A 27,122-nucleotide genomic window follows, 5' to 3' on the forward strand; every position below is an offset into this window, starting at 1 on the left:
TAATGTATATCATTATTGTCATTTGCTAGGTCTTTGGTGGCAAAATTTTGGCAGTGATACCCCCAAACTTAAAAGTTCTATCTGCATCTCGAGTCAGACCTATAGTGCTTCCAGTTACGAGCACCTCTGGAGTATGTTCAAGAAGATTCACTCTAAAAAATTGAGTTAGCACAAAAACACCTGAATGATTTTATATTTGTCCACTATAATCTCCAACTTCACAAGAAGCAGATACAGGACCAAAAATTTGAGGCTTGCTCCTCTTATCTTTTTTATTCTTTTGAATTTTTATTTCTATTAAATGGGGTATTAAAATATAGAGTACAATTTTCAACATTATTGCTACGCGAGGCATGTATCATGTGGTAATTGTGGTGGATGACGTAGATCCAACATCTGATTGGCTAGTCAAAAAGGAGGCTCATATTTTTACACACGAGGACCTAGATTTCCTTGAGGCTGAGGTAGCCCAAGGAATAGGAGCATCAGATGCTTCCCGACCCTACGTCAAGACTCGTTGTATATATAGATTTTGGACATATATTGATCTTCTGCATTGTATGGACACAGATTTATTTCATATTGAAATTTTCCTTTTCCAATCAAATATTGTGTATTTTGTTTTTTTCTAGTATTGTCCTAATCGAGTTTTTTCCCCAGCCAAGTCAAACTCTTGACTCTTGTATCTCACCAAGACGAGTCTTGTACTATGGGTAGCCATGGCATGAGGCATGTAAATTGTTAAACAGTAGGAAAGGAAAAAGGACATTATGCAAGGGAAATGTCTTAAAACTGTCCAAAGTTGAAGGGCGGATACAGAAAAACTAAATAGAACAGGAAATACGTCACTGGTAAATCTCAAAATTTGGTTTTGATAGTTGACATATTGGGTTGAGCAGGTAACAGAACAAGTTGAAGGAAGCCCAAATGTAACATAAAGAAAACAAGCCATACTCAGAGCAAGTTTATGAAGGAATATATGCAGCAACTTCTTTCCTAACTTTAGAAGATGCAAAGCAATTTCCAACCTCCCATATCCTGCAGGTTATAAGAAATTCCTCTTGCCAAAAAAATGTAGAGTATTTTTCAAGTTACTCATCTAGACAACCGAAACCAATGCTGATAAAATCGAGGACAGATTTTCTCAGTCGATGTAATTTGCGACTACACACCTCCATACTTTTGGCAGATCTCTAATGATCTGCCTTTAATCGAGGAGTCATTGATGAAAATGTACAGCTTCACAAATTCATTAAAACTTTCAATGTAGAAAAAATCTAGTCTGTTAACAATGACATATATGACTGTAGCCTTCAAGATATGTGGTATGATTACCAACCTTGCATAATTGTTGATGAGCACATTAAAATCCTTTTTGTGGAAGATCAAATCAATTTTTAACCTATACCACTGCAGAAAACTGCTTTGCATGCCATCTCTGACCTTGTTGGGAATGCAGCAAAAGGCACTGAAATCCCTAGCAGAACGTTAACCCTATTGAAATTGCTTGGATCTTCCACGGACCATTTTGCTGGCAAATTGCGATGTTGATGTTTAACACCTATCAGATTATTTCTCTCTGTGTCCTCAATAGAGCATTCTGAACTAAGCTTCCAATATACAATCTATGGTCTGCTCATATACAACTCGGTCACCAATATACAATCCATAGTCTGTACATCCTACAAGCTACAATGATGAAATTGAACCTTGAGAGAATATCTAAAAGAAGATAGGATATGTGAACAAATATCCACAACAGATTAAAATGCTTGCAAGGTATTACTCTCTTAACATGTACAATCCACAGAGATATTGTTAGGTATATAAATATCCCAATTCTCAAGTGGAAGGTTGAAGTGTGGTGTAAGGACTCCACACAAAACAATATAATCCAAACTGAGAGATCACATGGGATTATGACAAGGTAATTGAATTCATACCAAATTCCCTTTGCTTATCCAGCTGAAAACCTTTACCCTGACCAGGCTAGCTTACAACCCTCCACCAAATCTGAGCCCTGCACAGGTCTTAGATCAAGGAAAGATACGGTTTAGCAATAAAAGGCATACTAGCCCAAACGGCCTAATCACCTTCACCCATCATATCACTTGTAGTCAGGACTCATACAAAATAATATAATCCAAAATTGAGAGATCACATATCATTATAAAGAGATGATTGAAATCATGTCAAGTCTCCCTTCGCTTATCCAGCTGACAAACTTTACCCTGACCAAGCTAGTTTACAGGCTTACAGCTCTCAACGAAATCTGAACTGTGTGCAGGCCTCCATTCAAAGTAAGTCCTGATTGGAAAATAAAAGGCATACTGGCCCACGTGAACTAATCACCTTCACCCATCACATCACTTTTGGTTGGGACTCCATACAAACTATTATAATCTAAGATTGAGAGATCATATGTTGTTAAAGCAAGGTGATTGAACTCATACCAACTCCTCCGTAGCTTATACAGCTGACAAACTTTACCCTGACCGGGCTAGTCTATAACCCTCATCCAAATTTTAAACCTGCCCAGACCTTAGTTCAAGTTAAAGACTGGTAAAATAATAAAAGGCATACTGGCCCACACAGATTAATCACCTTCGCATATCATATCACTTATATTTCTTTGGGCTATTAAAATACAATGAAATGAAGTTCCAACTTGAAATAATGCCCATTTATAAAAATCTGAACGCTGTGCAGACCTTCATTCAAAGTGAGGCCTGGTTGAATAATAAAAGGCATACTGACCCACATGCACTAATTATAAGTCATTATAGCAGAGATATTGAATTCATACCAAGTCTCCCATGGCTTATCCAGCAGAGAAAATTTACCCTGACAATGCTAGTTGATAAACCTCATCCCAATTTGAACCCCGCCCAGGCCCTAGTTCAAGCTAGGCCTGCTAAACGATAAAAGGTATACCAGCCCGCATGGACTATCCCCCTCGCATATCATACAACCTCTGGTCCATATTTCTTTGGGGTATTAAGATTCATGAAATAAAGTTCCAACCTGAAACAATGCCCATAGATAATTCATCAGCTCTTGTTATCATCAGTTCATTCTCAGCAATGCAAGCTGCATAAAAGGTGCAATGCTTGGGCATTAAAAATAAAAGCCCACTAAAAAAAAATCCTACGTTCAGCACTGATGGCAATTAGTGTCACCAATAGTCTCCACAAGAACACAAGCCATTCTTAAAATGATGGAAGCGGTTTGCATCTCTCACAACTATTTCCCGTTCAACAATCTTGGAGATTAACTTCATTGCAGAGTGGCAATCACCGCACACTCTAAGGTTTTTTATTATGAGAATAGGTTTGCCATGGGGGGTACTAATAAGCCCAAAAGAAATTGCCAGCTTCTCACTATGATGATAAAGAGAGTGTTTTTTCTGTTCCTCCTCCACATCATGTAGGACAATATTTGTATTTGGCACATAGCCTACCTCCACTATTTGTTTAATCAGACTTTCCAACTTCGCATATATCTTCTCTGATTTTGGGTGTGATTTGTCTCCTACAACAAATACATGAACCTTATCCCTAACCTCAATCCAGCTACATCCTGGATCCTTCTTGACCCCTTTGTCTCTCATCATTTTTCTTACCTTTGCAGCATTGTCCCATCTGCCAGCTGCTGCATAGATGTTTGACATTAGCACATATGTTGAGGAGTCGTGTGGTTCCAATTCAAGAAGATGTTCTGCTGCATGTTTTGCCCCATCTATGTTACCATGGATTCTGCAGGCACCTAGGAAGGTTCGCCACACCAAAGCACCAGGTTGAAATGGCATTTTATTGATGAATTCCCATGCCTCATCCAGCTTCCCAGCACGGCCTAGAAGGTCAACCATGCAAGCATAGTGCTCCATTTTTGGCTCAATGCCGTGGTTGTGGTTCATGGAATGAAAATAGTGATGCCCTTCATCAACCAGTCCTACATGGCTGCATGCTGAGAGAACAGCAGTAAAGGTAACATGATCTGCCTTCAGACCTGCTCTTTGCATTTGCTCATAGAGCTCAAGAGATCTACTTGCAAACCCATGCTGAGAATATCCTGCAATCATCGCTGTCCATGAGATTGCATCCCTTTCTATCATTCTATCAAACACCTCCCATGCACTACATATGCTACCACATCTAGCATACATGGTGATTAGGGCATTCTCAACATAAAGATCATCCTCAAAACCAGACTTTATAATTGAGGCATGGACCTGTTTTCCACGTTCCATGGCTGCAAGGCCAGCACATGCACTGAGAACATTTGTGTATGTGAACTGATTTGCCTTCAAACCTGCTTGCAACATCTGGCAAAGCAATTTCAGGGCTTCCTCACCAAGCCCATTTTCAGTATATCCTGCAATCATTGTAGTCCAAGATATCACATCTTGTTTGCACATTTTGTCAAATACTCGGCACGCATTATCTATGCTTCTGCATTTGTTGTACATCGCAATAAGAACACTCCCCACAAAGACATGTAACTCAAATTCAGTTTTTATGATGTGGGCATGGACCTGTTTGCCCTCTTCAAGTGCTTCTAGGCTTCCACAAGCCTGAATAACACTGCCGAAAGTGAATGCATCAGGTTTCTTGCCTGCACACTGCATTTCATGAAATACCTTCAGAACCTCTTTACTGTATCCATTTTGCGCATATCCTGCAATCATTGCATTCCATGAGACAACATCTCGTTGAGGCATTTCATGAAAAACTAAACATGCATCCTGTACGCTGCCACATTGGGCGTACATGGTCACAAGAGTGTTTGCCAAAGAAACATCCAATGCAATTCCAGCTGTGATAATCTGAGCATGGAGCTGCTTGCCCTTTTCCAAATCCGATGGACATGCACATGCAGATAGGAGACATGCTAGAGTGAACTCATCTGCCTTCATGCCCGTCTGTTGCATTCTGAATAATAGTTTCCAGACATTCTCATCTTGCCCATGTTGAGCGTATCCTGCAATTATCACATTCCATGAGACCACATCTCGTTGACGCATTTCATCAAAAATCAAGCGTGCATCCTCTATGCTCCCACAATCAGCATACATGGTAATCTGGGAATTTCTCACAAATAGATCGGAGTCATGTCCAGTTTTTAGAATGAATGCATGAACTTGCTTCCCCCAATCAAGTACTTGCGAGTTAGCACATGCACTAAGAACACTTGCGATGGTCATATCATTTGGTTTTATGCCTGCCGATAGCATTTGGCACATAACATTCAGGGCCTCATCACTATATCCATTCTGGGTGTATCCTGCAATCATTGCAGTCCATGAGACTACATTTCGTCCAGGTATGCTCTCAAATATATTGCATGAATCCTCTATATTGTCACATTTGGAATACATTGTAAGAAGGGCATTGCCCACAGATACATCTGATTCAAATCCAGATTTTATGATTTGTGCATGGACCGTTTTTCCCTGTTCCAAGGCCTCCGGTCTTTCAATTGCACTTAATAAGCAAACAAAGATAATATGATCTGGCTTTCCACCTGCTTGGTGCATTCGTTCATAGAGATAGAGAGCATCCTTAATATACCCGCACTGGCAATAGCCCGCGATCATCACAGTCCATGAGACGAGATCTTTTTTAGATATATTCTCAAACACTTTGGATGCATCACTTATGCTTCTGCACTTGGCATAGATGTCTACAAGGACAGTTCCTACAAAATCGTCGAAATAAAACCCAGTTTTAATAGCATAGACATGGACCTGTTTGACCTGTTGCAGAGCCTCCGATCCAGCAAATGCACCAAGCACATGGGCCAAAGTCAGATGGTTAGCCCTGATATTGGCACGATGTATTTGGGTAAACAAATTCATTGCTTCTGAACCGTAACCATTTTTGGCATATCCTGCTATCATTGCATTCCATGAGCCTGAAACTATATTATTATTATCTTTAGGTGTTGTGTTCTTGAACACCTTCTGCGAATCTCCTAATCTCCCACATCGGGCATACATGAGTATGAGAGCTTCCTGTATACAACCATCCAATTCATAACCAAATTTAATTGTCGCAGCGTGGACCTGCTGACCCTCTGCAAGAGCTTCTGTCCCCATAGCACATACCCTTAAGACACAACCAAACGTAATAAAGTCAGGCTTGATTCCTGCCATCTTCATCATATCAAATAGCCCAACAGCCTCTTTGACAGCACCACACTGAGCATATCCAGCAATAACTGAAGTCCAAGAGACCACATCTGGTTCGGGCATTTTATCAAACATATTATATGCATCTTCCATGCTCCTACATTTGACATACATGTTCACAATGTTGTTTCCCATAAACGTGTCTGCTTCAACCCCAGCCTTAACGATGTGGGCATGTACCTGCTTACCCAAATGAAGGGATTTCATCCTGATGCATTCTCGCAAAATAGATGCCCATCTGTCCCAGTTTACTGTAGGGTTTGACTGGTATAAATCATGGTAAAACACCGTCTCCGCCCTCTGTTGCTTTTGTTGCGCATACTTTATGCCAACAATCTCACCATTATCATAAGTGCCCACGTGGGCTTTCTGTATTGAAGACGATTTCGAAAGAATGGCCACGATGTCATGTTTTTCATAATTCTTGTTTTTCTCACCCATGCACTTAATGTTTCTACTACTGACAACAGTAGAATAATAATGTGAATTGAAAAGATTACGGGAGTTGGTTAAATGGACAGATACCTTGTCCAAAGATAGGAGGTTCAGGCGTGTTGCTGCAGCAGCAGTTAAAGTCGTCGAAAAAGGTGATGTGGGTAGAGTTGCCATCCTGCGCAGCTATACCTTGCACGCTACATCTATTGTTCATATTCCATCATCCGGGAAGAACTTTTACACGCAAAATGTAATTGCTACATGCTAAACATACTTATCTGTGAAACCTTGCACTGAGTAAAAACATCACCAATTGGTAGACTGGGGACAGATTTTGGTTTACACATATGTGGGAAATATCGCTATGCAGGCTTTACAGTTACAATTTTGACCATGGCCTGCGTCTGTTTTCTGGATACCATGAAAACATGCAGGCTTTACAGTTACAATTTTGACCATGGCCTGCATCTGTTTTCTGGATATCATGAAAACATAGAGGCTTTACAGTTACAATTTTCACCAGGGCCTGCGTCCGTTTTCTGGATATCATGAAAATGAGTTTTGAATTTTCTGTGTACACATTCAGGGATACTGCTACAAATGCGATTTTTTATTGATTAGAATTCAAAATTACTATTAATCAGCATAGATTTTTGTAGTATCAAATATTTTGAAATTTAAATTATCTTTAAATGAAATTTGAGATTTGGGAAAAAAAAAAATTGAAATATGAGAGGTCTCAAATGAAATTTGAGATTTGTGTTTTTGTATATTTATAAATTTGAAATTAAAATGATTTTATATATCAGATTAAAATGATTTTATTTTATATAAGTATTTTTATTTTTAATTTTATTAAAATATATAGAAATTTTATTATAATTTAGTTATTAAATTGGTAAATTATAATTGGCTTAAGTTAATCTATTTTATGAGATGTGTTTGGATTTTGGATTTTTTTTTTTTACAAAGTCGGGTGCTATATTAAGGTCTGAAATAAAAAAGAGGAGTCAGATCTCCGAAGATACAATAAGTGCCGGATACAGCTTGGGTTAATAGAGTTACAAAATGAGACTCTCTCTATTACCCTTGTCCTACTTGTTCTGATTCTAAAACTACTATAGCTGCTATAGATTCTTACGAACTGTCCTAACCAAAATTTACATTTAAAGACCATTTTAGTCGATTTCGATATGGCTAATTTGTCTTGCAGTAGACTCCTCCGGGTTCGGGTCCGCTTCTGGTTGTTTGGCACTTGAGGAGCTGGGTGCCGCTTTGTTTCGTTTATCCATCATCCATTGCAGTATTGAAATTGATTCTTCTGCATGGCTGCAGCGATTTGCTAAATGACGAAACTGTTCATGCAATGAAGACACCCTGTGCAAAAACAGATCTATTTCAGCTCTGTATTTTTCATTCAGAATGCGGTTCTGGTCTTCCAGCCTTGTTTCGAGGATCTTTTGCTGATTCTCCAAAATGCGCTGCTGGGCTCTAACTTCTTCGAGTTCTGCTTGCAAATCTGAACAATGCAAGCAATCTTCACTTCGGTCCATTGGGATTGATAAGGGGGTAAAGAAACAGGAAGGAGGGAGCAGAGAGGTAAAAACGTGGCAGTCAAACTGAACGGGTGAGATAGGAATGGCAGCGGGAATTAAGATTATAAGAAGAGACCAGGAAGCACATAAAACAGGGGAAGTATACAGAGGAGCGGACTTTGGGGCGCTATGGATGAGAAGCGCAGCATAAATCCAGATCAGCTGAAAGAAGCAACGGCTTGCTATACTCCAGACATTCAAACCCGAGGAATCGCTGAGATTAAGACAGAGAAGAGGGAGCTTTCTGCAAGAACCAGGGGACAAGAAAGGCTTGCTGTGGAAAAGAGAGGGATTCACGACAGAGGGATTCACGAAAGAGAGAAAGATAGTGCCAGAGAAGGGAAGAGGGATGTTGATTAAATAGCAGAGCTGGTGATCAATTAGGCGGGATCCAGGTTGACTAGTCACGGGAGGCTGAAGGGAAGTCTGCTGGCGAGTCTGAAAAGAGATCAAGTGTCTCAGAGAAACAGATCTGGTGAAAGATATGCCGGCGGGCATGATGAAGTTAACCTGGTTACTGTGCCTTCTGCAGCCATCGCATCCATGTATTACCCCTATGCTGATGACAGTCCAGTTGCCAGCCCAATAAAAAGGACAATTACCAGGCCTGACACCGAATTTGAACTTGAAGCGGGAGATATCCATTGAGATCATGGCAGAAATTGGATCGATTCCATGGAATTGCATCTGAAGGTGCCGGCGGATCTTCCACACGCGTTGTTGGCGTGTTCATCCGCTTTTTTATTGAGATTTCGGAGGATATGGAAATATTGGATGTCATCCATCATATGATGAAGGATATGGTTTCGTTTATTTACTTGTTGGAGCAGAATGTTGGGGGAGTTTTGCTGCTGCGCCATTAATCGGATCACAATTGAGGAATCCCCGAATACCTGAGCTTTTTTAATTCTCATTTTGCCTAATTGGTTTAGACCTTGGAACAAAGCCAGAGCTTCGGCTCTGTTGTTCGAGACTTCCCCAAGACTCCACTCGTAGTGGAGGATGCATTCCCCTTTGGGGTTTGTGATCAATCCCCCTGCTCCAGCTATCCCAGGATTCGATTTGGAAGCCCCATCGAAAAAAAGGGAATAGCAGTTACTCTTTTGAATCCAATTGGCGAAGTCCTGCTCTTTTAGCCTGATTTTCCAAGACCTGATTTCTTCTTTGTTCTGAGCTTCTCTCTTATTGCCTTCTGGTACTTTGCACTGCCTGTGCAAGATATAACTAATTATGTCTCGCTCCTCAACACTGTACTGTGTAGCATCGATTTTGCCTTTGGTGTTGTTTGAGATAGTTTCCAAGGCAAGAGTTTTGGCTTTGTTGCAAGTGGTTCGAGTATTTGTACTCTTATCTTGAAAAAAAAATTGTTCCTGGCAAGCCAGAGTCGCCATAGCAAGGTGTGGGAAAGAGCATTCCATACTCTTTTCACCAAGTGATTTCCTTTTTCTTTCCAAGGGCAACTTTTCCTCCACTTGTATATTGTCTCTGATATGGTATTCTGAGGGTCCCAGTTTATACTCCAATGAGAGATATCTTTCTCCAGTAATCGGCAGCAAATGGACATTCTATGAATAGATGATACATCGTCTCTTCAGCTTGGCAGCAGTTGGGACATCTGGAGGGTCCATTGATACCCCTTCTTCTTAAATTTTTTGTTGTTAAAATTTTGCCTCTCAGAAGAAGCCATATAAAAAATTTTATTTTTGGGATAGATTCTGCTCTCCAAGCTAATTTCCAATGAGGCCATATATTGAATTGGTAGGTGTTGCTGCAAATTTGTTGATGGCCTGCTTTGACAGTGTATTCGGTCCCAGAAGAATCCCAACGAAAGCCATCTGCTTCATATTCTTTAATAGGGGCTTTGTTGTGAAGAAGGGTCTTTAGGCAGCTGAGGCTGGGCTCTAATGCGTTAGGAATTTCAGGGAAGGTCCAGCCTGTCTAGGTACGGGAGTGAGGATCCCAACTGGAGATTTGGGAAAGATTGTAAATACCTTCCTCATTAAGAAACTTAATGATTGGCTTGGCTTCTTTGTGCGTATTCAAAGGCTAGTGTCCCAATAATTTATCAACCCCAAAGTTTATGCTGTCTCCTCCCCCTGGGACTTTCGATATATTCTGGATCATCATAGGCAGAGACTATTTGCATAACCTCCAGATTTTGGTTGAGTCTCTATTTGGAATGTTGGATTCAAGAAGCTGCTGCCTGGGAAAGCTTAGATATTTGACCTCCAATACTCTTTTCCACCACATTGGAGGCCCTGTTATTAGCCTCCAAACAATTTTCGCACCAAAAGCCAGGTTCAAGAATTTTGGTGCTCTTATGCCAAGTCCTCCTCTTTCTTGAGTCTGTATAACCTGCTTCCATTTGACTAAACTGAACTTGCTTTTGTCACTCTTACCCCCTTGCCATAGGAATTGGCGAAGGGCAGCTTCCAATTTATGATGAAAGATGGCAGGAGCCTGATATAAAGAGAAACGGTAAAGAGGTAAGGAGGTGATACCTGACTTTAGGAGAATGAGTCTGCCCGCAGGATTGAGCCATATTGTTCCCCATTGCTGCACTTTCCTTTTTACTTTGTCTATGATCCCATTCCAGGTATCAGCTTTCAAAGGTCCCAGACTAACTGGCATGCCCAGGTATGAAAAATGGGTCCAATCGATTTTGCAAGGAACCCCGAAAATGTTGGCAATGCTGTGGATAGTTTGATTTGTCGTATTCCATCCATAGATACAGCTTTTGAGCTGATTTACCAGTCCTCCCGAGTAGTCCATAAACTGATCTAGTAATTTCTTGAACCTTTTTGCAATTGTGATGGATGCGCCTCCTATTAGCAGGGTATCATCACCGAACTGGGAGTGGTTAATATTTTTAACTCTAGTCCCATAATTGATGCCATTTATGAGTCCAACTCTCCTGTTGTGATCCAGAGCTTGGCTAAAAGATTCTGCCATAAGAATGAAAAGGTAGGGGGAGAGAGGACATCCCTGTCTTAGACCCCGGGAAGATTGGAAAGCTTCACAAGGTCTACCATTGATCAAGGGGGATATCCAGGGACCGGATATGCATGCAGCAATGAGATTAATGAAGGAGGCTCCGAAGCCCATCTTTGTAAGGACAACAAATAAGAAGGAATGCCTGACTCTGTCAAAGGCATTCGCTAGGTCAAGCTTTAAGACAAATCCTTTTTCTTTTCTGGATAGACTTGAATGGATGGCTTCTTGGACGAGAAGGATGGAGTCAGTGATATGCCTGTTCGGAAAAAAGCCTCCTTGGTTTTCAGATATCAAGGAGGGAAGGAGGGGCTTTAATCTTGTGGCTAAAATTTTTGTTAGGATTTTGTATGAAGAATTGCAAAGGGATATGGGCCTGAGTCTGGAGAAGGAAGAAGGGCGGTTTTCTTTGGGGATGAGGGCTAAGAATGTAGAGTTGGTGAATCCTCCAATCTTCCTTTTTCTTTGGACCCATCGGATCATCTTAGACAGGTCTTTTTTTATCACATTCCAGTATTCCCTGTAGAAACAAATAGGGAAACCATCAGGCCCTGGCGATTTATCTGGATGCAAAGACCAGATTGCTCTTTTGATTTCTTCTTCTTCGATGTCTTTATTGATGCTATCGTTCATTTCCTTTGTAACTCCTTTGGGCATGTGCTTAAGCAAGTCGGCATAGTCTTCTATTTCTTTATCCTCAGTCAGCAGGTCCTTATATTGTTTAGTAACTACCTTCTTTATAGCCTCTTGAGTATTATGTTGATTTCCTTCATTGTCCAGGATTGCATTGACATTGTTTCTAAGCTTCCGGGCTGTGGCCTGTTTGTGAAAGTAAGCAGTGTTTTTATCTCCCTCTTGAAGCCATAATTGTCTGGATTTTATACACCATTTGATTTCTTCTTCCCTTTTTATTCTGCTCAGTTGTTCGTATAATTCATTTTCTTGCTCTTTGCTTTGGTGTGTTAATCCATGTTCTTCAATTCTTGCCTGCACTTCTTCTAGCTCATTTTTAACTCTCTTTTTGTTTTCCTCTGGTTCTTAGTATCTTTCTTTGGCCCAATCTTTTAAAGCCTTCTTGGTTCTTTTTAATTTCGTTTCCCAAATGAAACTAGGTGAGCCTTCCACATGTTGGATCCACGTTTCCTTGACAATTTCTCTGACCGCAGGTATTTGATTCCAAAGGGGGCTGAATTTGAATGGAATGGGCCCAAGAGGGCGGTGGTTTTCCAGAGTTAAGGTGATTGGGTAATGATCAGAGGCAGATGTGCTGAGGACATTAGAGTATCCTACAGAGAAATTTGAGAGGAGCGATATGTTAACTAAAAACATGTCTGATCTTTCCATTATATTGCCACTTCCAATTCTGCGATTGCTCCAGGTATATCTGCGATTTTTTGGAATGATATCCACTAAATCGTTTTCCTGGATGATGTCCTCCAGGCGCTCTCTAAACGGATCTGTAGTAAAAGTGCCTCCCATTTTTTCATTTGCATGCAGTATTAGATTGAAATCACCTGCAACTATAATATTTGGATTGTTTTCTCCATCAATGTTATTTTTCAAGTCATCCCAACAAGTTTCCTTTTCTCTATAGTGATTGGGTACATAAACATTGTAAATGATCACTGTCTGGCTGCTTGTGTTGCTGTCGAGAGCGGTTCTAATCCAGTTCTGATGAGAATTTGCTGCAGTGCAAGTCCATTTGCTGCTGTCCCAAATGGTAGCAATGCCTCCCGAGGCTCCTCTAGATTCGCTGATGTTGCCCGTGAATCTCTTCTGTTGTTCTATAATTTTTTTCATTTCATGTTGGTCTTGTTTTGTTTCTTGTATCAGCATTATTTCTGGCTTCTCATTGTAAATCAGATCTCTGAGGGCTGCAATTTTAGAGGGGTGCCCTAAACCCCTGCTATTCCATGAAAGGATTTTCAACATGGCGCATTGGGTGTGCGAAGAGGTGCTCGCCTCTCTTGGTCTTTACCACTTATTTCTTTCTCTTGATGTCCATGGATAAAGGATTCTATTGGAGTTTGTGTTCCCAGTGCTATATCCTTTTGGGCATTCTCCTCCCTATGTTGTTTATCGGTTTTTCTGCCTGGCCCTATTTTTTTGAAAGAATCACTGGGCGCTCCATGCTCTTTAGAAGAGCTTCTGGTAATCCTTGAAGAGAGGGACTCGAAGGGGGGTTGAGAAGAGGTGATCTGAGGTTGAGAAGAGGTGGTCTGAAGTTGAAGGGAAGGAGGGGGCTCGGAGGAAGGATTATCAGGGGCGGAGTCATCTGTGGAAAGGATCAAAAAGGGATTGGAAGAGAGGGGAAGGGGAGGATCAAGAGTAAGGGTTTCGTGAGGGGTTGGAGGGCGGGGAGGAGGGGCGTTGTACAAATGGCCCAGGATTGCTAGAGTCCTTGGATGGTTTAAGAGGAGGGACTTATTTCTTTTTTTTGACAAGTTCCCATTCTCCATCTTGCTCTTCCTTATCTGCATTTACAGTTTTAGTACATCTATTAGCAAAATGTCCGTACTCGTGACATACCTTGCATTTAAACGGTATCTGTTCGTAATCCAGCGGCTGAATATGGCTCCAGTCGTCCACTTTTAACAGTATTGCTTCCGGTAATCCTCGACCAAGGTCCACTTCAACGCATATCCTAGCACAGGCTTGCATGTTGTCCTTGGGTTCGCTACGATCGATGTATTTTCCGACAGCGTTTCCTATGGCTCGCACCGACTCATCTCCCCAGCAGTGTAGAGGCAAGTGTGGGAGACGGACCCAGACTAGCACAGCATTGGGGACATCTAGTTCCGGGTCGAAGTCCGGGGTCCATTTGTTGAGGTAGAGACCCCTGGAATCCATGAAGTATGGTCCGTTTCTAAATATCAGATCCTTGTCTGCTTTGGTTTCAAAATGGAATGTATAATACCCTCTTCCGCAAAATTTGATCGAAATCTTCCCTGAGATCTTGTCCATCCAATTTCGTTCGACCCATTTCTGAACTGTTCTTGGCGAAGGCCAGAGGCCTGTAAACTGTCCTATAAGACCTTTCTCTGCAAGAGAAATTGCTGCCATGCGGGGGAGGGTTGGAGGCAGCAGAACTTCCTAGAGAATGTCAAGTTTTTTCACAAATTTTGAAGTTGCTGGCTTGGGTTGCTGAGGAGGGAGTGATTTGATCAGATCCTAGAAAGCTCTTTGAGGATCGAGGTCCTCCTGTGGCTGATCCGGAGGGGCCATGGCAGGGGCCAAGGCCCATAACGTGTTGATGCGTAGCAGCAGATCGTCCTAGGGCCGGCGCACGCTACCAGTAGAGCGCACTCGCAGCAATGTTTGGATTTTGGATTTTCAATTTATTTTTTTATATCTAAAAAATAGTTTTAACCAAACAAAAATAATTTTAGGGTATATATATATATATATATATATATATATATGAATTTTTTAATTTAAAAATTTAAGACTTATATATATGTTTTAGAATTTTTTAATTTAAATTTTTAATATGATAGATAGAGTCAAAAAAATATTGTAAAGATTGAATTATAATGTTTTGTCAATCCAAAATCAAAATCAACACTTAAAATGTTGATATCAACTCAATTTACAATAACAGTTATTTAAGAAATTTTAAGTTTAAATTCATTACAACAATGCTCAGGGAAAAATTTAAATACGAGTAGAGAAAATAACGATCATTCTAATTAATCCCTCAAATAACTCTTTATGTTTAAAATATTTTTATTTTTAATTATAATTTTTTATATTTTTATATTTATTAATTATATATTTTAAAACACCATAATTATAAATATAAATTATTAATCATTATTATTTTAATACCAATAATATTATAATATAATATATTAAATTTATATTAATTTGAAATCACTATGGTTAATTTTATGTGTGCTTCAACATCTCTCCAATACTATATTGTATTGAGCCTCTCTATACCATCATTAAATAGTAAATGTGAATCAAAATTTGTTTAGTAAAAATAAAAGTTGTGGGTAAAATGATATTAATCTAATTTAAATATTTTAATTTTTTTGGGAAGTTGTATGATAATCACTTCTCTTATTTTTTTATTCTTTTGTGTACTTTGAAAAGAGGGATACTTTAATGAATATTTGAAAAGAGCGATACTTTAATGAATATTTTACATTATTATGTATTGTTGTTTTTATGGGAGGGGATGTATGTTTGTGTAGATTAAAAGCGTGTAAGAAAATTACATTAGGGAGTTGTTTTATTGAAAATAGTTTTGAAATTTAAGATAAATTTTTGAAATTGTATTATAAATTTTTTTTTAAAAAATGGATACTAATTTATTAAATAAAAATGGTTGTTTATTAAGTATATAATTTTGTAAAAATATAGTTATTTTGAAATGCTTGATAAATATTTTTATAAGAGTGTAAGTTATTAATAATTTTTTTTTTTTTTATCTATGCAAATTATTATACAAAGAAATTTATTAGTTTACATTTATTTCAATCTTAAATGTATCAAGTGTCAGTTAACTGAGTTAAGTCCAGTTAGATTAGTTCCAACAGTTTGTGGAACTAATTGTGAGTTCATTTAGTCAATGCATGCATGCATGCAACTAGTGTACTTCATATAACTGAATATTCTCTCATAAATAACTCATGCATGTTAGTTCAGACAGAGACCCAATTGAGATCAAAGGATGGGACAGTGTACTATCAGTTGCAGGAATATTCCCATGAGGATATATCTTGCATGCATAAGGAATTCTTTCCTTGAGGATTGCACAATTATTTCAGAGGTTAGTGAGCAGTGTGTGAGGCAATTACACACAGGTGGCAGCTTGAGGACCCAGGAGAAACTGCGCAAGGAAATAGGAGGCTTGGAGGAATGAAGGAATGCATATGTGTTGTCTATTCTGTCTATGAGCAGCATTTGAGGGATTGTACTAAGAGCTGGATAGCTTGTGAGCTAAATCTTTGTGTAATCCTGAGGTATTTCCACTTGTATGATAATACATAGATCGAGGTTTTTAGCTGAGGCTTTCCCTAGAGTATTCTTCTATGTTCATGTGTGATTTATTTCTTCTTCATCTGTTATATGTGTTCAAATTGATCTTGCTCAAAATCGATTAAGCTTCCGCAAGTTTGTTTGTAGAAGCAGATCAAGTATTTTGCTTTAGTATATTGCATTATCAGGTGATCTACAGTGAGATTTTCTACATAACATTGTATCTCCCCCTTCCTCTCTCTACCATGTCTCTTTATCTTCCCCTCCCTCTCTCTCCCATCACTCTCTCTCTCCGCCTCTCCCTCCCTACCTCTATCTTTCTCTTATTTCATCTCTCTCCATACCATCTATATCTATGTCTCTTTCCATTTATCCTTTGTCTCTCAATCTCACCCCCAAACACACACTCTCTCTCTCTCCATATCTATCTATCTCTCCCTCCCTCCTGTTATCCTCTACAATTCCCTAGGCTGAAGAGGAGATCGAAAGAGGTAACTTCGAACCACTTTCAGCTCAGTAGCTAGCCCTACTGAGCCAGAGAGGGATCTCTCAAAGGATTTGTCAATGAATATATGCAAAGAGATGGGTTTTAGGCTAGATATATAAGTTTGTTCTGAGTTCTTGTGAATCTAGGTTTTTTAGGTTTGTTGGACTAGGGTTTAAAGAAGGTAATTAGGTCTAGGCTTCTAGTATGCAGAGACAAGTATAAATAGGAGATAGATATCAGTGTTTTATGGTTCAATTGGAGTGTTTGTCAATGTAGTATAGTTTTGTGAGCTTAAAAGAAACTAATGAGCATGTGAAAGCATGAATTCATTAGCTTTAGAAGAAAGGAAACACAAGTATGAATTCCACATGAACAGAACTTAAATTCAAGATTCATGTCTATATAACTGCAAGGAAATTAATAGGAAGAAGATAAAGTAGGTAAAGAGAGATGATTTATCCATCAGAAACTGATAGAATGAGAAAAAAACACCATAGACTCATTGAACTAGAGTTCCTGAAATATAGTTGCAAATGTTGATGTATTAGCTGAAGAGAACATAAACATACAAGCCTTCTCCACAAAAGTCCAACCGCTCTATCTGAATGAAAAATGATACATATAGACTCAATTGAACCACTTCCCCACCTTCAGGAGTCGAATTCCTAGGTGGTGGAACTGTTTCCAAGATTCTCTCAACCAACATGTGAGAGTGAGAAGGTTAAATACAAACACTTCTTTTAGACTTTGTTTTGGATTTTTCTTCCTTAATGAGGCCTAATAAACCATAAAAACAACCTATCATGTCTATTTATTTCATGATTACATCATCTAACCTCAATTACATCATGAGTTTTTACTTTGACCAAGTCAAACTGAAAACTAGGAAATTACACAGTGAAATTTAAAATAAAAACTCAGGAATTTGCAGAAGCGCAGTGCCAACTTTGAGGCTATTTTTAGGTCCCTTCCTGAAGTCCAAATTTAGATCTGTGAGAACGGTCAACTAGCCTTGCCTATCTTGTTTCCAGAACACCTTGAATTTTTGAAAATGACCCATGGGAAGGCCTTAAAAAACTCATTTTCCCAAGGTGTCTCCAGAAGCGCAACGCCTGTCAAAAAGAGTGGCAGAATGATGGTTTTTGACCCCTTTTTCTCAAAATTTGAGCCCTTTATGAGAAATATGATGAAATGAGTTTTGCGAAGAGGTCATTATCTTTCCAAAAATGTAAGCCACTTGTCATTTGGAGCCCTGAGGAAAATCACGTTCTATGACTAGCCCAATTTCTGAATTTGGCACCAAAATTCTCAAAAAACAAAAAATGCTCAGAAAAACTTCAAAATTGGTCGTGAAGTGAAAAATGAGGTATGTCAAGCCCTCATAGATGCTTCGGCAAGCATCTCCAAGTTATCCATCTCATTTTTTTCCTTTAGGGTTTCCTTTAGCTTATTTTTCAACTGCTTGAGCTTGATATTGAATATCATGTTTTTGGTTTGATAATGATGGGCCATGTGTCTCAATAGATGATTATCTCTATTGGATTTGTCAAGAAGATATTTTAAATTGGCCATTGACCTTACTTATCCAATACTCTCTATCCTCATTGATCTCCAAGGCAATTATGTCTTCCATGTCTAGGTCTTCATCTAGTAGATTATGTTCTTTCTCCTCCTTCGATGCCCTTTTGAGTCCCTTGGTCCTTGGCTTCCTTTTTCAAACTTGTTTTTCAGGTTCCTCATGTTCACTAGGCTCCAAAACTTCTTTACCTTTGTCTCCTTGCTGCAACACCTTGGATTGCTCTTTCTCCATGATCAGGGGTTTAGCCTTAAGCCAACTGTTTTCTTGCTCAAGGAAGGAAATGATGAAATGAGGGAGTTAGGGAAGGGAGATGATGATAGGGGAATTTTTGGAGATGGATAGGGGTGGTAGAAAACTTAGGAAGTTTGAATGGAGTGAAATGAGAGAGAGATGAGTAAGAGAATTTAAAAACAGTCCTACTATGAAATTGTCCAAAATGATAGGGATGAGTTAGGGTTTGTGTAAAGGTGAGGTAAACTGAAGGTAAATGAGTTGATTAGTGAATGATAGGGTGATTTATATATGTATAGAAGTATGAGATGACAAATTTTAAAGTTTTCAATGTCATAAATAACAAAACCCATCATTTGCACTAGCTTTGAAGCATGAATTTTCACATAAACCTAGATGAACACAACTCACCATTTGCACTTGCTTTGCCAAAGGAAAAGAGTGAGTAAGATGATGTTACTTACTTGTTGATCAAATTAGAAGAGTAAGGAATAGGAATGCAAGCTTAAATTTTAAGTTTGGGTGAGTTTTGGCAAGTTTTGGGCTACTATGTCCCAAGCATAGTGTCGTCGGTAGAAGTGCAGCGCCACCTCCAGAAGCGGAGCGCAGTTCACGAAAGCGCAACGTCGTCTTCCAGCCCGCGTTTGGAGGCCTTAAACTGCTCCAAATTGTGAACTTGATAACTCATTGGAAATATATTGAAGTATGCTACAAGATGGACTCATAAAAAATGTAATTTGGACACAACAACAGTGAGAAAATTTGATTTTCCCAATGTCATGCCAAAAACCCAGGGTGTCTCTGACAAAAGCACAACATGAACTTGCAGAGCATTTTTGGATGCCTTCCACTAATCCAAATAGCTATCTGAACGTACCATTGGAGATGTTAGGATGTCTTCTACACAATACAGTCCTTAAGCACTGCCAACACCTGCTCCAAACCCCTGAAAAATTGTCTTGAATTCAAGTTGTCTAGAAGTGTAACAACTCTCCTGTTGCAAGTGTAGTTTTGGAATTTATCTCAAATCATAATACCTATGCATAAACTGAAGGAGGTTTTTGTTCCTTGGACTATAATTGACAAAACCTCTTTCACTTTGGTAAAATTCTTCTCCATTTGGCCAGAAACATATTTTGAAGAAAAATTGTCCCTAAGAGAAATTATGAGACGAGGTAGTGTATTGCAACATTGTCTTATTTGTAATAAAACATTACCTTTACCTTTATTTTTCTTTCCCTAAGCTGCTAACTTCCTTTACCCACTGAATTACATGATGGAAATGTTTTTGTTTTGAGCTATGGTATCATGATGACACATGGAGTGAAACCCTATACCATGACCTAAAATGAAGAATTTGACCATTTCATGAGCCAAGACACTTAAAGGAAGATATGATACCTCGAATAAGATAATGACCATGATGAGTGATGAGAACCATGAGTAAGTGAAGGGAGCAGCAGTGACCAAGACACAACGAGTGGTGACCAAATTTTTATTTGAAGACTCACTGAAATGATGTCAAATTGACTTGAAACCCTAAAAACACCTTGTACGAGTATATTTGATCACTTGTGACAGGCTGAACTGACTGACACTAACATTGGCTCCAACTGGGGATGGAAACTCCTTGGAGGTGTTAAGAGCACTGTAGACTTAGTAACCTTGTTCAATGGGAATGGAGTCAAAATGCAAAGACTAAACTTAACCAGAAAACTGACTGATTTGACTATATAAAAAAAAACATACTGATTGAACTTACTTATGGTAGCAGACCATCGGGATCTTAGGGCCTTCACCTCAGACTTAAAATCCTAATGATAACCTCCCACCTGTTGAGGATGTATATACAATCATGTGTAATGATCCCTCTAGTGTAACGAATCTAGGAGATGGCTAGCTACTTGAATTTTGCTTGTACTTTCCTTGAGCAAGAAGAAAAAACAAAAGCTAGGAAACTCCGAGTGTCCACTAAAAATGTGCTCATGATCCATAAATACAAGAAAATTCATCCTCCCATATGCTGCAACAAATAAGTGTAAGGATCCTTAAAAATCTGAAATGTTACCTTGTCTTGAAATCCAGCAAAAATACAAGTACTCCTTTCATTTTGATCTGAAAGAATACTTGGTTGTTGATCCATAGGAAGGCATAGGGAAGTATGACTTTCTGCTACCTGAGTGTTGGTTTTAAATTCCTAAAGCATGAGCAACTCTGATTCTATCTTTGGCATACTATCTATCTCAGACTCATACTCTTCCAATTCATAGTCTAAATCATCCTTGAAAAGAAAACATTCTTCAAGATTATTAAACATGTCATCCCTATCCTCTTCATGAAAGAAAACATTCCCTGTTAGTTGATCTCCTTGGAGGAAATATACATCAAAAATTGGCTTGCTCACAAAAAATTCCTGTATAGTTTCATCAGTCTCATGACTGTCATCATTTAAGCCTAGATTTGCATTTTCAATAATGGAAGAAATTTCATTTACACATTCTTGACTGTGTGTTGCCTTGACTTGGGTTGTAACATGGTTTTTCAAGAGCTGATCTATTTCATCTTCAGATAGAGGAGAACATTGAGTTTTATAGAAATCAACATTGGCTTGGTGATTTTCATTTTCAAGATCAGGAATAGGCCTTTCTCTATTTTGATCCCAATCTGCTTCATCCAAGGAGGAAGCTGCTAATTCTTGTTGGAAGGAAAAATCATAAAGGGCTTCTAATATATCTTCTTCCATACATTCTTCATCCCCATATGAATTTCCAAGAAATTTAATGAAATTTTCAGAAATCTCAGAACATCTATCCTTCATTGATAAGGAAAAATTGCAGTGTTGATAATGTTGAAAGAAAATTGAATGAAAATCCTTTAGAGAATATAAACTAGCAGATGGTAGACTCTCATACCATTTCCTCACTATTTCCTCCAAGGTAGCCATGAAGATCTTCATCAGACAATCTTTAGGAAACTTAGTCTTTAATCTGTGAATATGAAAATGAAATTTGACCAAATGAAAACTAGCATCTTCTCCATCCTGACCTTTAAACTTTGGCAGCCCTATTTGCCAATCTATACAAGGAATATAGTTCAGAAAACTAGGAATATGAGCTCGATTCATAGGAGAATACCTTCGAGCACTTGAATCCATCTTGAAATAGTTAAGTCACCAAAGGGTTCTTCAAACTGTCAGTTTTTGAACAGTGGAGTTACCATGAAAATTATGAATCTTTGGATTCTTCGACACTGGAGTCGCTAGGTGAAAGATGCACAACCTTTCTTGTGTCTGATCACTATTCACCATCAACAATCAGATCTGATCCTTGTCATTCTTTCCTAGGGAAGATATGATCTTTCGTTCCCCAGCAACGATGCCAAAATGTTATCCTCTACAATTTCCTAGGCCGAGGAGGAGGTCGAAAGAGGTAACCTCGAACCACTTTCAGCTCAGTAGCTAGCCCTACTAATCCAAAGAGGTATCTCTCAAAGAATTTGTCAATGAATATATGCAAAGAGACAGGTTTTATGCTAGATATATAAGTTTGTTTTGAGTTCTTGTGAATTTAGGTTTTTTAGGTTTGCTGGACTAGGGTTTAGAGCAAGTAATTAGGTCTAGGCTTCAAGTATGCAGAGACAAGTATAAATAGGATCTAGATATCAATGTGTTATGGAGCAATTGGAGTGTTTGTAAATTTAGTATAGATTTGTGAGCTTAAAAGAAACTAATGAGCATGTGAAAGCATGAATTCATTAGCTTTAGAAGAAAGGAAACACAAGTATGAATTCCACATAAACATAACTTAAATTCAAGATTCTTGTCTATATAAATGCAAGAAAATTCATACGAAGAAGATAAAGCATGTAAAGAGATATGATTTATCCTTTAGAAACTCATAGAAAGAGAAAACAAACACCATAAACTCACTGAACTAGAGTTCCTGAAATATAGTTGAAACTTCTCTTGTATGAGAAATGATACATATAGACTCAATTGAACCACTTCCCCACCTTTAGGATTCGAATTCCTAGGTGGTGGAACTGTTTCTAATATTCTCTCAATCAACAGGTGAGAGTGAGAAGGTCAAATAAAAACACTTCTTTTAGACTTTGTTTTGGATTTTGCTTCTATAATGAGGCCTAATAAACCGTAAAAACAACATATAATGTCTATTTATTTCATGATTACATCATCTAACCTCAAACTACTTCAATCACATCAGGAGTTTTGACTTTGACCAAGTCAAATTGAAAACTAGGAAATTACACAGTGAAATTTAAAATAAAAACTCAAAAATTTGCAGAAGTGCAACGCCAAATTTGAGGCCATTTTTAGGTGCCTTCTTGAAGTCCAAATTTTGATCTGAGAGAACGATCAATGAGCCTTGCTTGTCTAGTTTCCAGAACACCTTGAATTTTTAAAATTACCCATGGGAAGGCCTTCAAAATCTCATTCTCCCAAGGTGTCTCCAGAAGTGCAGCGCTTGTCAAAAAGAGTGGCAAAATGATTATTTTTTACCCCTTTTTCTCCTTTTTCTCAAAATTTGAGCCCTTTATGAGAAATCTGATGAAATGGGTTTTGATATGAGGTCATTATATTTCCAAAAATTTAATCCACTTGTCATTTGGAGCCCTGAGCAAAAAGCGCACCGCCAAGGCGCTGTGCTTTTGTGACTAGCCCAATCTCTGAATTTGGCACCAAAATTCTCAAAAAACCAAAAATGATAAGAAAACCTTCAAAATTGGTCATGAAGTGAAAAATTAGGTATTTCAAGCCCTCATGGATTCTTCAACAAGCATCTCCAAGTTATCCCTCTCATTTTTGTCCTTTAGGGTTTCATTTAGCTTATTTTTCAACTGCTTGAGCTTGATAATGGATATCATGTTTTTGGTCTGATAATCATGGGCCATGTTTCTCAATAGTTGATTATCCCTGTTGGATTTTTCAAGAAGCTTTTCTAAGTGGTAACTTACCTTACTTAGCCAATACTCGCTATCCTCATTGATCTCCAAGGCAATTCTGTCTTCCATGTCTAGGTCTTCATCTAGCAGATTATGTTCTTTCTCCTCCTTCAATGCCCTTTTGAGTTCCTTGGTCCTTGGCTTCCTTTTTCAAACTTTTTTTTCAGGTTCCTCATGTTCACCAGGCTCCAACACTTCTTTACCTTTGTCTCCTTGCTGCAACACCTTGGATTGCTCTTTCTCCATGATGAGCTGTTTAGCCTTAAGTTGACTGTTTTCTTGCTCAAGGAAGGAAATGATGAAATGAGGGAGTTATGGAAGGGAGATGATGATAGGGGAATTTTGGGGCATGGATAGGGGTGATAGAAAACTCAGGAAGTTTGAATGGAGTGAAATGAGAGAGAGATATGAGTAGGATAATTTAAAAACAGTCCCACTAGGAAATTGTCCAAAATGATAGGTATGAGCTAGGGTTTGTGTAAAGGTGAGGTAAACTGAAGGTAAATGAGTTGATTAGTGAATGTTAGGGTGATTTATATATGTATAGAGGTATGAGATGAAATTTTTTAAAGTTTTCAATGTCATAACTAACAAAACCCATCATTTGCACTAGATTTTAAGCATGAATTTTCACATAAACCCTAGATGAACATAACTCACCATTTGCACTTACTTTGCCAAAGGAAAAGAGTGAGTAAGATGATGGTACTTACTTGTTGATCAACTTAGAAGAGTAAGGAATAGGAATTCAAGCTTAAATTTTAAGTTTGGGTGAGTTTTGGCAAGTTTTGGGCTACTCTGTCCCAAGCGCGGCGCCATTGGTAGAAGCGCAACGCAGTTCACAGAAGCGCATCACCACCTCCAGAAGCACAACACAGTTCACAGAAGTGTAGTGCCGTCTTACAACCAGATTTTGGAGGCCTTAAAATGATCCAAATTGTGAACTTGATAGATTGTTGGAAATATATTGAAGTCTGCTACAAGATGGACTCATCAAGAATGTAATTTGGACACACCAGCAAGGAGAAAAAATGATTTTCCCAAGGTCACTCCAAAAACCCAGGGTGTCTCTTACAAAAGTGTCGCGCCAACTTGCAGAGAATTTTTAGATGCCTTCCACTAATCCAAATCACTATCTGAAGGTACCATTGGAAATATTAGGATGTCTGCTACACAATAGAGTCTTTAAGCATTGACAACACCTGCTCCAACCCCCTGAAAAACTATCTTGAAGTCAAGTTGTCCAGAAGTGTAACAACTCTTCTGTTGCAAGTGTAGTTTTGGCAGTTCTCTCAAATAATAATACATGTACATAAACTAAAAGAGGTTTTTGTTCCTTGGACTATAATTGACAAAAACCTCTTTCACTTTGGTAAAATTATTTTCCATTTGGTCAGAAACATATTTTGAAGCAAAACTGTCCCTATGAGAAATGATGAGACGAGGCAGTGTACTACAACATTAATTTATTTGTAATAAAACATTACCTTTACCTTTATTTTTCTTTCCCTAAGATGCTAACTTCCTTTACCCATTGAATTACATGATGGACATGTTTTTTTTTTGACCTATGGTATCATGATGACACATGGGGTGAAACCCTAGACCATGACCTAAAATGAAGAATTTGACCATTTCATGACCCAAGACACTTAAATGAAGATATGATACCTGGAAGAAGACAACGACCATGATAGGTGATGAGAACCATGAGTAAGTGAAGGGAGCAACAGTGACCTAGACACAACAACCAGTGACCAAATTTTTATTTGAAGACTCACTGAAATGACAAAAAATTGACTTGACACCCGAACAACACGTTGTAAGAGAATATTTGATCACTAGTTACAGGCTGAACTGGCTGACACTAACACCTCCCACTCTTTGTCTCTCTCTCCTTCCCTCTCTCCCCCTTCTATCTATATCTCTATCTCCCTTTGCCTCTCCTTCCTTTTCTCTTTATGTCACCCCCCAAGCATACATACTCGCTCTCCATATATGTCTATATGTTTCTCTCTCCCTCTTCATCTCCATATCTCTCTCTTCACCTTCTCTCCCTCTCTCTCTCCTTCTCTCTCTTCCCTCCCACTCTTATCTCTCCCTCACTCTCTCTCCATCTCTCTCTTGTCACTCTGTTACACAACATTTTGTCACTATCCTTGTAGTCCCCGTTCCACAATCTTGGAGGACCTCTATAGTGAACCCTACATGCTTTCCCATCATGAAGAAACTCCCATTATGTCCCTCTTCATGAGTAGAATGATTCCCTTTTGCATCATTTCCCAAGAATATTCCTTTTACCCCAGTTTACAAGACCGATGCTAACGACCAGTTCATCCCCCACGCTGATCTACAGAGTTTAACACTGGGACTAGTGCCGATCAGTGCTACTAAGCCTTGTCTTAGTCGTGCTGATCCTCTTTTGGCAAGTTTTTTAAATATGGAGTCGAAGTTTCCAGGTCTAGAAGCTTCGTAACAGAAGTTCGGTAAATGGTTGGGCTGGATGGAGATGAGGAAGTCAGTTTGGGTTCCTTTCCCCTATTAGGATGGAACAAACCCAAGAGATAAAGCCTCTCCCATGATAAGAGGAACCATCTCCCCTCCATCAAAGCTATATAAGCCCCTCCTTTCCCAAGCTGAACTAGTTTTTTGGATGTAGTTTCAGTATTGGTATTTTTGGAGCTTGAATAATCAACAAGACATATATATCTTGTAGCTCTCTAGTTTATTTTTGAGGGAGAATAGTGTGTTTGGTTTGGTTTGAGACTAAATGGAAGAGGCCTTAAAACTTCCATTGTTGGGGCTATCCATGAGATGCTAACAGAAGTGTGGGAACCCAGATACGTCGGAGGAGACCAGCAACGTCAAGGCATTGGTTGTAATCTCTTTCTGAACTTATATGAATACAACTATTGATTGATTTCCTACATTGAAGTGTTATCTTACATTTGATGGCTTAATGTTCCTTGACCTGTTAAGTAGGCTGAATGAAATTTGTATGCTATCACGTTTGTTGTTGTTGTTTGTTTTCTTATTTTAGGTATTCGAAGGAAGGAAACAGAAAGTAGCTGGAGTGAGGAAGCAGGATCATCACCAAGCGGAATAGCGTTCTAAGAGGTAGGCCCTCTTATTTGATTCTAGCTTAAGGAGATTTTCCATAGATTGTTTGTTTGTGGCTAGACCCGCTCTCTCGGGCTAGAGGAATTGTTTGTGTCCACACTAAGAATTTACCTGCACCACAAATTGGCGACTCTACTGGGGAGCCAATCCTTCTGTTTGATTGATTGTCATTTTATGGTTTTGTGTGAAATTTTCTAGTATCACCATTTCCCTTTAGTGTTCTCTGCTTTTCTTGGTTTACTGCTCTAAGTCTGAAATTTACAGTGGCAAGTCTGGTTTTAGCCTTTGAAATTTTTTATTTTTTTCCTTGAATCCTTAGTCAGTGCATTTATTGTTCTGACAGACGTGCTTATCAGCGCGATTTTCTTTAAAACAGTCACGCCGACCCCCTTCTGGCGCTTGTTTTCAGTTAGGCAGTCACGCCTATTCTTGTAGGTGAAGATCAGATTTTCCCCTATATCATAACCAGTGCGTCTTGCCCTTCTAATTTCTGTCTCTTAGCTCGTTTTGACTGTGTTCTCCCTAACTGGAAAGCTTCATTGGCTT

The 27,122-nt window shown here is 38.8% G+C and overlaps 1 pseudogene; it reads right to left on the reverse strand.

The window, feature by feature from the left end:
• Positions 1–1,562: 1,562 nt before the first annotated feature.
• On the reverse strand, positions 1,563–7,243 carry LOC149168545 (pentatricopeptide repeat-containing protein At2g27610 pseudogene; annotated as a pseudogene).
• Positions 7,244–27,122: the final 19,879 nt, after the last annotated feature.

Source organism: Pinus tabuliformis, chromosome 4_2 (genome assembly GCF_031772625.1).
Source record: "Pinus tabuliformis cultivar Carrire ecotype Pingquan chromosome 4_2, CPIR1, whole genome shotgun sequence".
NCBI classification, from domain to species: Eukaryota; Viridiplantae; Streptophyta; class Pinopsida; order Pinales; family Pinaceae; genus Pinus; species Pinus tabuliformis.